Raw genomic sequence first — 11836 nt, forward strand, 5'->3', positions numbered from 1 at the left:
CTCCCCCCGGTTTCCCTCTCTCTCCGCAGTGACTGGAGCCGGAGAGGACCCCGGGGCTCGCTTTTGTCACGTCGCAGTTGTTTTTGATTAAATGTTCCTCATGGGTTGAGTCGCGCACCCCCGGGCGGTGAGCTACATTTACGTACTGCGCCATGTTTTTTTGGAGCAGGACGACATTGTATGAGCGTGGCCGAGGCCGAACTTTGAGCTTTTCCCCGTCTACTACACCCCCCCCTGTCCCTAAATGTGGTTTGTGTGTATGTGTGTGTGTGATGCGTGTGTGTGTGTATGCGCGGTCATGGGTGCGTGCTTTGAATGGATTTGTGTTTGAGAGAAAAGAAAGGGAAAAGGGGATGTGAGTGGACGCTTTCTGCTTGGTGTAAAATCTTCTCAGTAGCTGATCCACCGTGCATTTCGGTTCGAATCCCCGTCAAAATCAGGTGAGCGTGACAAAGGTTGGTTCGGTTTACTAGTGTTGAAGTCACTAGTGGCGAGCCTGCGTGCGCACGCCCTGATGCCACTTCCGTCTGCCCCCACTGCCCTGCCCCTACAGCCGACTACCGCCCCGGCGGCGCGAGCCTCGAGAGGGCGTTTGAATGATTCTCCTGTCAAAAATTAGCGGTGGGGCGTAGCCGCCGGTGTCTCGGGGCGGCGGTGCGGTGCGGCGCCGGATCGCGCGCCAGCCAGTGACACTCGGGGTCGCTACACGGCAACAAAACACGTTCAGGAAAACACATAAAACCACAGTGCGCACGTTTTAAGCATGCATGGCATGGAAATGTATTACTCCCCCTTTATATTTGATTATCTTCCGAAAATATTCTTCGCTGGTGTTGCGACAACGATGCGCGGCAGTCCTCCCCTAATGTGTCATTTCTCCGCTCGAACACAGCTCCCGCCCACTCCGCCCGGGCGCACACATGGCGGTGGGGTGCTCCGTGCCCATTACACAAATTGGATATTAGTTGTCACTTTCGGAAAATTTACTGGCGGACTGACTGCATGAAGTGTGCGCGTAAGTTTCGACAGCTTGCCGTTGAAAAAAATTTAAAAACCCAACAGAAGTCAATGTTTTAAGTCAATGAAGATGTTTTAGTAGTGCCTGCGTGTGTTTAACACGTTATTCGAGTCAGCTGAATAAAATAGGCGTTAACAGTTCGGACGTTCTTTCAAATCACTCAATTCTCCATAAACAGAGAAGAAAGACCACCGCATGTTTTCTTGAATTGACCAACCGTGAGGTCACATATGACCCGCAAGGTTTTTCGGTCCGACCAGTAGCCGTCCTAGTTGTGAGGCCCTTCCACCGGGGCACATTGCAGAGCAAGTATGCTGATCCCGGTTTCCGGTAACGCCCGACATCCTCGCAATTTGAGCAAGCTAAATCCTTCAATGATGCGAAATACGCTGCAAATTTTTGAAACAGAATGCCAGCGTTCGGCCGACTGCGTCGTGTAAAAGGAGCTCTTTACGTGCACGCAATCAAATTAAGGGTTAAGGGGAAAAGGGTTCGGAGTAGTGAAAGGTCTGGCTGGTGCTGTGGAGCAGCTGGTTGTGTATTGTCCTCTCCCCCTTTCCCCTCTCTCCTCCTTTTCGTCCCGCCCCCACCCTTCGTTAATTGGGGTGTTTTTCAGCTGTTGATTTCACACGCGAGTTGTCGCTCTGCGCGCCACGTAAGCCGCGCCCACACCTGGGTGTTCATTCAACGCCCCGTCCCCCCCCCCTCTCTTTCCCAACTGCTGCTTCCCCTTAACCCTCTAGCAACATTGAACCCGCAGTCAATTTTCTCGCAAACAGTTGATGTCATTAATTAATATGTGGTTTTGCGATACTGCCAACTGAAAATTCGCGAAAACTTTGTTTGGCGATTTCTTTGATAAACGGTATACCAGGTGGCTGACTCACGCCCCTCACTGTCGTAGTCGTACTGTACCGTATGCACGCGTGCGGGCGGGTTGTCTACTCGCACGGAGTCATATGTAGCCGTGGGCAGCGATACGTAGTAGGCAATCCCGCCCGCACCCGTGCATGCGGTACAGTACGACTACGACAGTGAGGGGCGTGAGTCAGCCACCTGGTATGATTACTTATTTTTTTTATCAAAAACTGAAACTGACATAAAATGAACAGGAAGAAAACAACCGCAAATGGCAAATGCGATGACGTTTTACTTATAAAGATATTTTGTTATACGATGACATTTTATTACAATCTTGTGATAAATGTTGTTGAATTATTTTCGCGATGATTTTCTTCGTATATTTTTTTATTGTAATTAAGTTTGTAATTAAACACGCTTTCGGTATCCTTTAGCATCCAGTGTCAATACGGAAAAGGGGGATTAGTTCTGTTTGGTAGGCTCAATTCGATAACTGGAATCGAGGCCGATACTCACAAGCAGGAGTTGGTTGTCACGACTGGACACTTGTACGAATAGAACCCAGCTGGAGTTTGTTCTATTCGTAAAAGTGTCCGGTCGAGGCAACCAACTCCTGGTTGTGGGCATCAGATTTTCGATTATTCCAGCTATCGAATTTAGCCTACACTTGATCCTCACAATGAAGTAATTTTTTTCCGTGAATTGCCAATCGTAAAACACTAGTTATCGCACATCAAAATAAGTAAAAGTATCAGAAAGCAGATTGCAGTGAATATGATTAAAGCTTTTGACGTCTCTCTCCATTGCGCACCTGTCCTGAGGTGCGAGGGGCGGCCGGGGCAGCGATAACTCATGAGGACTTGTTGGTGAGAAGTAATCGAGTTATCAGTGCGCCTCGGGGCATTCCCCTGGTCACCACGGCGGCCACGTGAAACAACAGGTGGGGGTCGAACCGCTCTGGAACAATAATATCACGTTAAAAGTAAATATTTTATGTCTATAACGCATTGGAATCTTATCAGGCGGAATCAACTTTCTTTAGTTTGCTTCATAAGAAGATAGAGTACTGTGGGCGTGTAGATTTTATCGTTTTCATTACACCACACGTGTATTTTTATAACTGCAGATGTAAAAATGCATGCACCGTCGGAAAGTATATCGCGATTTTATGAAAAATGTCCAGTTCATTTTCCTTTACAAACTCTTCGTAGTCAAAAAAGTAACGATAACATCGTACAAATAACGAACAGCTTGTAACTCGACACATCCCGCACTAGCACTTTTGAAAAGGAAAAGGAAAACTCAAACATGTTACTAATGTTTTGATTTCACACCACTTCGAACAGTTCGTAACCACACTTGACGAATAATACTCGTTATTTACAATTGTGAACTATTCGTGACAGATTATTAACGTGACATGGCGAAATTCATTACACTGAAAACGCTAGTTTATGACTGTGGAACTTGAGCACTGTGTAACTTCATCAACTACCTAGTTTTTTCCCGACCGCGAATAATGCAAAAAATTGATTTCCAAGTAAGGAAAAACCTGCCGGCTGAAATTAACGGTGACGATAAATTGAGTGCCGTTTCGCCCTTTTGACGCAGCTACCGCACCACGGAGTTCGCACGGGCGCGCTCCTTAGGTATGCAGTGTGAGTACGCGGCGGCTGCGAGGACCGCCTGGCCCGCCCGAAATGGGGCGGCGTAAGGATAAAGAAAAAGTGCATTCCGTAAAATAAAGTCGGTAATGCCTCGTTTGTGATGCCGATCACCCCCGGCGCGTTCGCATGGCAATAAACACGTGTGCGGTGCATGGCTCAGAGAAAGAGCGAGGATTGGATGTTGGAAGCGTGTTCTGCCAATGACCGTGGCCAATTTTGAACACACTGCACTGAAATCCGTTTTGTGATACTTTTACTGAATTTTTGCGGTAATTGGTGTTTTGCGATTCCCACGCTAATAAGTATGATTACCCCCAAAAATGTGACAAAAGTATCACATTTTTGTGATACTTTCATCACATTTTTTGGGGTTATCATGCCGCAAAACACCAGTTATCGCATGGTTTTGTGTTAAAAGTATTGCAAAACCAGACTCAGTGTGAAAATGGTATATACTCAGTTATTTAATGATGCGCCTTGCGGTGTTTGAGCTTTATAACTACCGGCACTTCCCCTAAAATATGTTTTCTTCCTCGGAGCATTACCTCAAGAGTGCACGAATACCATATTTTGACCCCATTTTTAGCCAGTACATAAATTATGGCGTCTCGGAGGTGATTGGACGCGTTCATTTATTTCTTTTCTGGGGTTCGCTTGCCCTGTTGATCTCCTTCTGTATCCCTTTCCGGAGACATCAATCTAAATAAAAGTCGGCGCAACGCAGAGGGTGAAAGGGTTGACTGCTGTCTATTCGTAGCTGGGGCGCGGCGGGGGGAGCGGGATGGGGTTGTATCCTCGGGGCTGTAGCTGTCCTTAGCGCCACTGCGACACGCTTCTTCCTCTTCGATGGCGGTCGAATTAATTCCCCATTTAGTCGAGGGGATCCTCGGGGCTTAGAGGAGCTGAGCCGCTAGCCGCCCTGCAGCCCCCGCGGGCCGCCCGTGGGGCCGCCGCCCCGCCTAGGCGCGCCTGCCTCTGGTCTTTGATCCTTTTCTCTCTCGGCTTGGCTTTTCGGGACGGACGGGAACAGTATGAGGTTGAGGCGCTGCCGCGGCCGCCGCGGCCGCCAGACAGACACCCGCCCCTCCATCACTGTGTGTGCCGCTGCTCTGTCTCTCACTCGCTCCCTCTCGAGCTCCTCTCTCGTGTCTCTTCGCCTCTGCCCTCTCGCCTGGCTTTTTAGGGGTAATTTTTCAGATAAGTATTTTACTTCCCGAGTGTATATCGGGTTAAATCAAGAAAGCACACCGAAAAAAGCGATTTTTCATAATAACCAAAAAAGTGATGAATCAATGAAAATTTACTCCCTGCAGCAAACTAAACGTTTGATCAAGAATTTTAATTAAAATATGATCAGGCGAAAAAAACCCACACATTTTCAAGCCGATTACACCGCTACATTTGCAACGAAAATGTTTTCTAAGTGTTACTCTTTTCTCGGGACCCGGAAGTATACTAGAGACCTGCAAGGCGCAAGGAGTAGTTTTAATACTCTGCGAACAAGGTTACAACATTCCAACTTTTGAACTGTTTGATTTATAGACGGCAGAAATTTTTTTGTTGACTTAATGACTAATGACACATCTTAGAAAAAACCCTTGCCCATGACTTTTACATTGTGAATCATAGTGATGGAAATTTCAGCGAGGTGTTAAATTTGAATGAAAATGTTAAAGGTAATGCATTTTGTTTTTGTACTGATTGTTCACGTCGCAGATTCTTCCAAGGGGACTAAGGCTTGCACGTTTATAAGTGACGCACCGACTTGCACTCTCGCTTGTATGCATGTGAGCCCCTCAGCCCACGGTGTGGCCGCGCTGTCACACCTCGGACAACTCACTCCCCTGGCTGCTAATAAAACATGTTTGAGAGAACGAGAGAGAGAGAGAGAGGGTGCTGTGGAGAATATCACAAGTGCCCATGTAAGAGAGCGGGAGAGAGAGAGGAGGGGATAGCGAGCGAGGCAAAAGGCAAAGACAGAGAGGGGGGTTGGGTGGGAAAAAGGCAGGCCCGGCAGGCATGCCTAAGGAGGAAGAGAATAGAATGGTGTGTGCGTCTTATTAGATTCGTTTCAAATTACGTCCTCTAAGGCCTGTCTCTCTCTCTCCCTCTCCCTCTTGCGCTCGCACACTACACACACCAGCAGCAGCACACGCGCGCCGGGCACACACGCATCTCGTGGAGTGAGAAAAGTCCAACGAGTGCGGCGTGAGACTCATTCGGGTGGTGTATGCTGCGTCGCGTCTGTAGACAACCTGATTTGTGAAACCAGGTGTGCGATATTTTTTACTAAATTTCATTTCGTTTTTCTTTTCTGAAAAACAAAGTGATTCCTTGAGAAGAAGCGATAAATCATCGGAATCGTAGAACATGATCTTCGCCATCGCAAGGTTTTGTGCGCAGGCCAGCCTCAGCATGCAACTGTTTGGAATTAATGGAGATGACGACTTGCACTGTTAAATTCTTGCGAAGTATTTTGCTCCTTTGTAACTACGAAGCATTTACTTCGCAATTACAAAGTGATGCTTCGCAATTGCAAAGTATCACTTTGTAATTGCGAAGTAAATGCTTTGTGGTTACAAAGGAGCAAAATACTTCGCAGCTCTGCAAAGCGAATGCTTTGTAGGAATTTAACAGTGTACGTAGCTCACACTTCGAAAATCCAACTGTGGGGCAGTCCCACTCTTTCAGCAGTGATACACGACTCTTATATTTGCAATTGTGGGAATTCGTGCCAACAATGAGACTGCCCCAAATGTTACAGCAATAGAACATAGCCATGCCTCACTGCTGAATTTTCAGGGCACACACTAGTGTTCCCAATTCGCGCCCCACACTGACCACCGAACGTGTAGGTCTTCGCACTGTCGATATACTATAGGGCAATTTCGAGTCCGGTGACGGGGGGTCTTGTCGTGTGTGTGTGGGGGAGGGAGGGAGGAGGCATGCGTGCGGCTGGACGCGCGCCAGCGGGAGGTGCAAGTGAGGGGCGCGATGCACCAGCCCAGCGGGCGATTACTGCTCGTTAATCGGGAGCCCGTTAGTTAGGTCTCTCTCTCTCTCTCTCTCTCTCTCTCTCTCTCTCTCTCTCTCTCTCTCTCTCTCGTGCCCAGTACGCCGCGCCTCTAAAGCTCCGGGTGTGACCTTGTTGGTACCCTCAAGTATCTTAGGGCCACTGATAAACTAAAACACTCGGTAGTGTGCAATTGTGAGTTGAATACTTGCAAGCAGTGTTCAACTCGGTACACGGCAAATCTAGAACTTCGTATTCCCTGGCACCGCCTGGGAAGGAGCTCGTTTTTCTAGGCGGTGCCTGGGAATTCCAGGTTCCAGATCTGGGGTGTAGTTGGGCACCTACAAGTGTTCAGCTCCTCTGTTAAACAGTTTCCACACAGTAAGCAAATAGCCTAAGAATCAAAAAATTCGAAGGGCTCGTACGAAGAGAACGTGTCTGTTGACAAAATGGCGCTGTTTGTAATACGGACAAAAAAAAGTTTGTTATATGGTAGTTCTAGATCGAACGTTGCCAACCCCGAGGCCAACCCAATACACTTCGTGAAATGAGGACTGCTTTTTGGCTCTTCGTAAGGTTCGTCCTGATTGCCTGCCGTGGTACACTGGCACACGTTGCCTGCCCGTCGCGAGGACTTGGCACTGAGCAAAACCTTGCTCCCCAGTCGCGTGGGAATGTAAAGGATGAAAAAAACAACAAAAAACAGTAATATGGCCGTTAAGAACTTTTAGTAACTTAAATATTCGCCTTACACCCAGAAAAATCGTTTCTTGTTTCAAGTAAATTTTTCCTCGTTTCAAGAGCAAGCTGACACAAGATCAAGTTTACTCTTTGAAACAAGCTGATACTTTCTTTCGAATGAGAGAAAAATCTTATTCCAAAGACCAAATTGACTTGTTTCAATGGTTCATCTTGTGTCAGCTTGCACTTGAATCAAGAACTGTGTGATGTGTCGTACCACTGGTGAAACTGTGGATTTTCAGAGTGCGCAGTCCAGTTCGACTCTTTTCCCCCGGCAGAACCCTGTGCCGGTCGCCTTTGCCAATGCCAGCGGACCGCCAGGTAAACGTCTCCGGAGCGAATTTATTTCAGTTTTATGAAGTGAACCTGACGGGGCGGGGCGAGAGGGGCGTGGCGATGCGAATATTGGCGTCGCAGACGACCAAGTTATCGGCTCGGCCCGGACGGCTGGGGCTTATGCCCTGTCGCCATTGTGTGTGTGTGTGTGTGCGCATGTGTGTGTCAGTGTTTGTGCGACCGCGCCCAAATGTATTTATGTCGGATGTTCGACACGGAATGTCACACCATGCCGTTAGTCTGTCTCTGATCGAAAGAAAGGGAGACTGTATCTCGTCGTGGGCGGAAAGGATGAAGCAGAGCAAAGGCCGGGGCACAAGCGCAAAGTTTTGAATCGACATCCGGTGGGTAGACGTGTCTCAGGAGTGCGGTGGTGGCGGTGGTGTGGCCAACAGCGTAGCAGCCTATCCATCAGCAGATTGCACAAATTTTGCCATTAAAAAAAATTAGTAGTACTCACTGTGCAAAATAGGTTATACGGGAAATTTCCTATGAAGCGTGTGTCGTAAAACTACAATTTTGAATAGTAAATAACTTACAAAAACTGTGTATCGACTTGGAATTCGTTGACGAGCAAGATTGGGGTATCATCATTTACTTAATTTACAACATATCTTGTTAATATTAATTACAGAATAGATCGTAACTTTGCGAGGATCTGCTTTTTAAATATTGAATATTGCAACAATTTTAAAACTTGATATCGTTAACACAGTGCATTTGTCGTTTTACAGTATAGGGCAAAATTACGATAAGCACAAGTTTCTCACAGCGAAACAAAACTTCATGATTACCCGAAATACATATTTATTTTCATTCCAAATCCTCATGGCGGCTGATATCAGAATATTCTTTGATGCGAGTCCTACATGTCCAAAGGAATCAAATAAACTTAGTAAACGAAACGTAAGGTGGTAGCACTGACTCTTAAGTCCCACCGTACTCTAATTAATTTCTACACCATATGAATTTTACTGACTATTAGTTTAGAAAGTTAGCTGGGACCCTGTAGGCCAGTGCACAAAAAACTCCGTTGGTATTAGTGCCATTCTTATTTTACAGCGGGTTCGGATGGACACACTGAAAATCACTTTCTGTAACAAAATTCAAAGCTATTTGTCTCGTTCGTGTGCGTGTGTAACATCAGTCATAAATTTTTTTTTACGTAACAGTTTTATACAACTTGCAGTAACAGGTGTTACATAAATACTTTGTATGACAAAATTATTTTTGTTACCACTTTGTGTAACAACTGTAACGTAAAATTATGAATGTAACAATTGTTATACACGTACACTTCGGTTGTTTTATAGGGTAACTTTCAGTGCACACTGGAAAAACAAAGGTGCTAGCTTCCACCTTTTCAGTGCATTCGAAATCTTTAGCTTTAAAGACGCTTCGACGCTTCCTTTGATACAATGTCACCCGTGATCAACTTTTCATTGTGGATTAATATTGTTTGCTGCCCGTGGAGATCGTACATATAAACAAGACATCCATGATGATCCGTCTCAATACGATGAAGCTTTTACGAGTGCCCATTTCTAATTGCTACAATTATGTTGCTTATGAAAATAAGCAACACATAGACTAGGGGTCAAGAACACGTCCGCGCGCCTCCCAACCAATTCCATAATAAAAATTTATGGAAATTCATTTACGCGTCTGACAGATTCGATTAGTGATCCGCCGGGCCGGTGTTAGGCCAAGGCGGCCGCACGCAGTGATCTCCCCGCCCCCCTCCTCTGTCTCTCTCACTCACACTCTTCATCTCCACGGGCTACCCTACCCCTCTCCGCCCCTCTCCCTGCATTTCCCTCTTACGCTCCTCTCTTTGCTTTTCTCGTCCTCTTATTTTTTTCTTTTTCTTATATGTGCACCTCCGGATGCTTGTCAAGATCTTTTCATTATTGTTCATAACGCTCATTGCTCTGCTGCGTCATTTTGTCGTTTACGCGCCTGAATGAAATTGGGGTAGTGATGTTTTGTTTTTTTTGTTTTTTTGTTTTGCACCAACTGCAGGCGTGCTTGAGTTTGAGAGACACCAATGTGGACGCCATTACAACGATTAGAAACTATGTTGTATTTATCAGGTTATAACCTGACATTGATGACATCAAATGTGATTGCATGCTGATGCATCTTAGTTGAACTTCAACTGTGTAAATCTTAACAGTTACTACACGTAAAAAAGATATTAGGTAAGGTGGTATAGCTTATGTGTTGGCTACCTAGTGGACTGGACAGTATAAGCTGCATCAGCGCGTTATTGGTAGTGAGAGTAACAGATTGGTTTTGTGCCAGCCACACCCCTCCTGATGTGACTTGAAACTACAAAAACTGAAGCTGGTTTTGGTTTTTAACCTCTTGACTTAAAACAGCAAAATGTGAGCCACACGGTGTGTCTCTTTAAAAATTAACATTGGTTGGAAATATAGGATGGGTTGTGTCTGATTTGATAGATTTTGGCGTTAGGAAGGAGGGCTACTGGTGGCCACATACACATGCGGCTTTGCAGTGCGTTGTGAATGTTTCTCTAACCCCATAACCGCCATGCACTTTATTAAACCCGTTTGTTCCCATCCAAAAAAATATTTCCCGTCCGAAGAAAATTAAGAAGTCGCGCGACGCGCGTTATGGAGTAATCCGTTGTGTGGGGCGCAGGGGGGCGCAGTGGGGCGGGGCGGCCGAGCCGCGGCCAGCTCGCTGACAACCTCGTTAGGCCGCACAGCTCGCCCGGCAGGGGGGCTGGTGCATCCACGCGCGGCGGGGCCAGGCGGGCCGCGGCAGGGCCGTGCTAGTCATAACACCAGGGCGGCCATCTCCGCGTGCCCCCCCCCCCTCTTCTCGCTTACCCCCCGCAAAGGCGTTGTGAATTTACGGTTCGTCAAATTCTTTTGTAAGCGGTGGTGGTGATCCCCCCTTCCGGCATTTACCTGTTAAGACCCGATTATTCGCGCGCCGGGGAAATTTCCGCGCCAGGGCGTGAAAGAATATGGAACTTGATAATGACAATGAGGCCGGTGAGATCCTCTGGAGGCGCAGTTTACACCAGTTAGATGGCGCGGCGTGCCGTGGTGCGGCGCAGCGGGGCGCGGTGGTGGTGGAGGAAGGCGCTGGCACCCCGCGGGGGGCGCCACGCGGCCGCCCGAGCGACGTGTTTCTTTTTATGGCGTTTTTGCTGCGACTTTTTAGCGCCGTTTTCACGGCGGGTGGTTTTATATTAATGCCAGGTGTGCGCTTCGCTACGTCACATGACGTGACGGACTTCCCTACGCCTGTGTCGGAGAAAGTAATGCGGCGCATAAATGAACAATGAGGAAGCGCACGCGCGCGCACGCGGCACCGGGGCTCCGGGACGTGTTCAGAAACAAAATGATGGCTGCCGCGTCTCAATCTCCACCTGAGACGGACGCTTAGTTATTATTTTTGGTCAATTGCATAGGTCTCATCAGTTGACATGACGTTTCTTGAATATTTTACCAATCGTGCGATTACAAATATCGGCATTGGACTACGCTGTTTAAAATATCACGGAGTCGTCGTAAATTAAATTGCGAACGTCCTTTGGGGGTTTTCTCGGATAACACGTATTCAAAAGTTGACAAAGTACAATGTTAAATAAAGAATTACTGCAAAACTCGAAACCGAAGTTCTCTAAGAATTCCCAAAGGTGTTGTATCTAACTCGACCCAACTAGTCCTATGTGCTCACAACAAACTTATACTTCGCAAAATTCTGTTGTGCTACTAAACGTGTCCACAACTCCAGTTAAATTTGAAGTATATTATTTCAAGTTCATTTTGAGCGCCCTTGGCAGCGTTGGTGTTTACGATTGTGCACTCTGATTAAACATTCTTTGAATATGCCTTTTCTTTGTACAAGGTCAATTCATATTCGTACATTGTTTACAGTAAGGTAGTTACCGATTTTACTGCCATAGCTACTACACTGGTACCTTCCCTTCTCCTCGGGTGGGATAGCACTGAGACGGAGCCCTAAACGTCATCGCGAGATTTACTCATAAGGTCCCCATCGTCCGTCTGCGTGTAGTAACTCATGGCGAACTAGTGTTGGGCCGGTAGGTACCTGCTGCGCCCAGCGGCTCTGGTCTCACTGCTGCCGCTCCAACCCACAGCCCCATCCTTCCATCTCTCCACCCTGCAGTCCTGTCAGACCTTCACTTCACTTTGAGACCGT

At 47.1% G+C, this 11836-nt stretch overlaps 1 protein-coding gene across 1 annotated transcript in view; it reads left to right on the forward strand.

The window, feature by feature from the left end:
- LOC127748753 (uncharacterized) overlaps nt 1–11836 on the forward strand; it is a 161350-nt gene that overhangs the window by 345 nt on the left and 149169 nt on the right. The window lies entirely within an intron of this gene.

Source organism: Frankliniella occidentalis, unplaced genomic scaffold (genome assembly GCF_000697945.3).
Source record: "Frankliniella occidentalis isolate FOCC.00 unplaced genomic scaffold, Focc_3.1 Scaffold12, whole genome shotgun sequence".
Classification (NCBI taxonomy): Eukaryota; Metazoa; Arthropoda; class Insecta; order Thysanoptera; family Thripidae; genus Frankliniella; species Frankliniella occidentalis.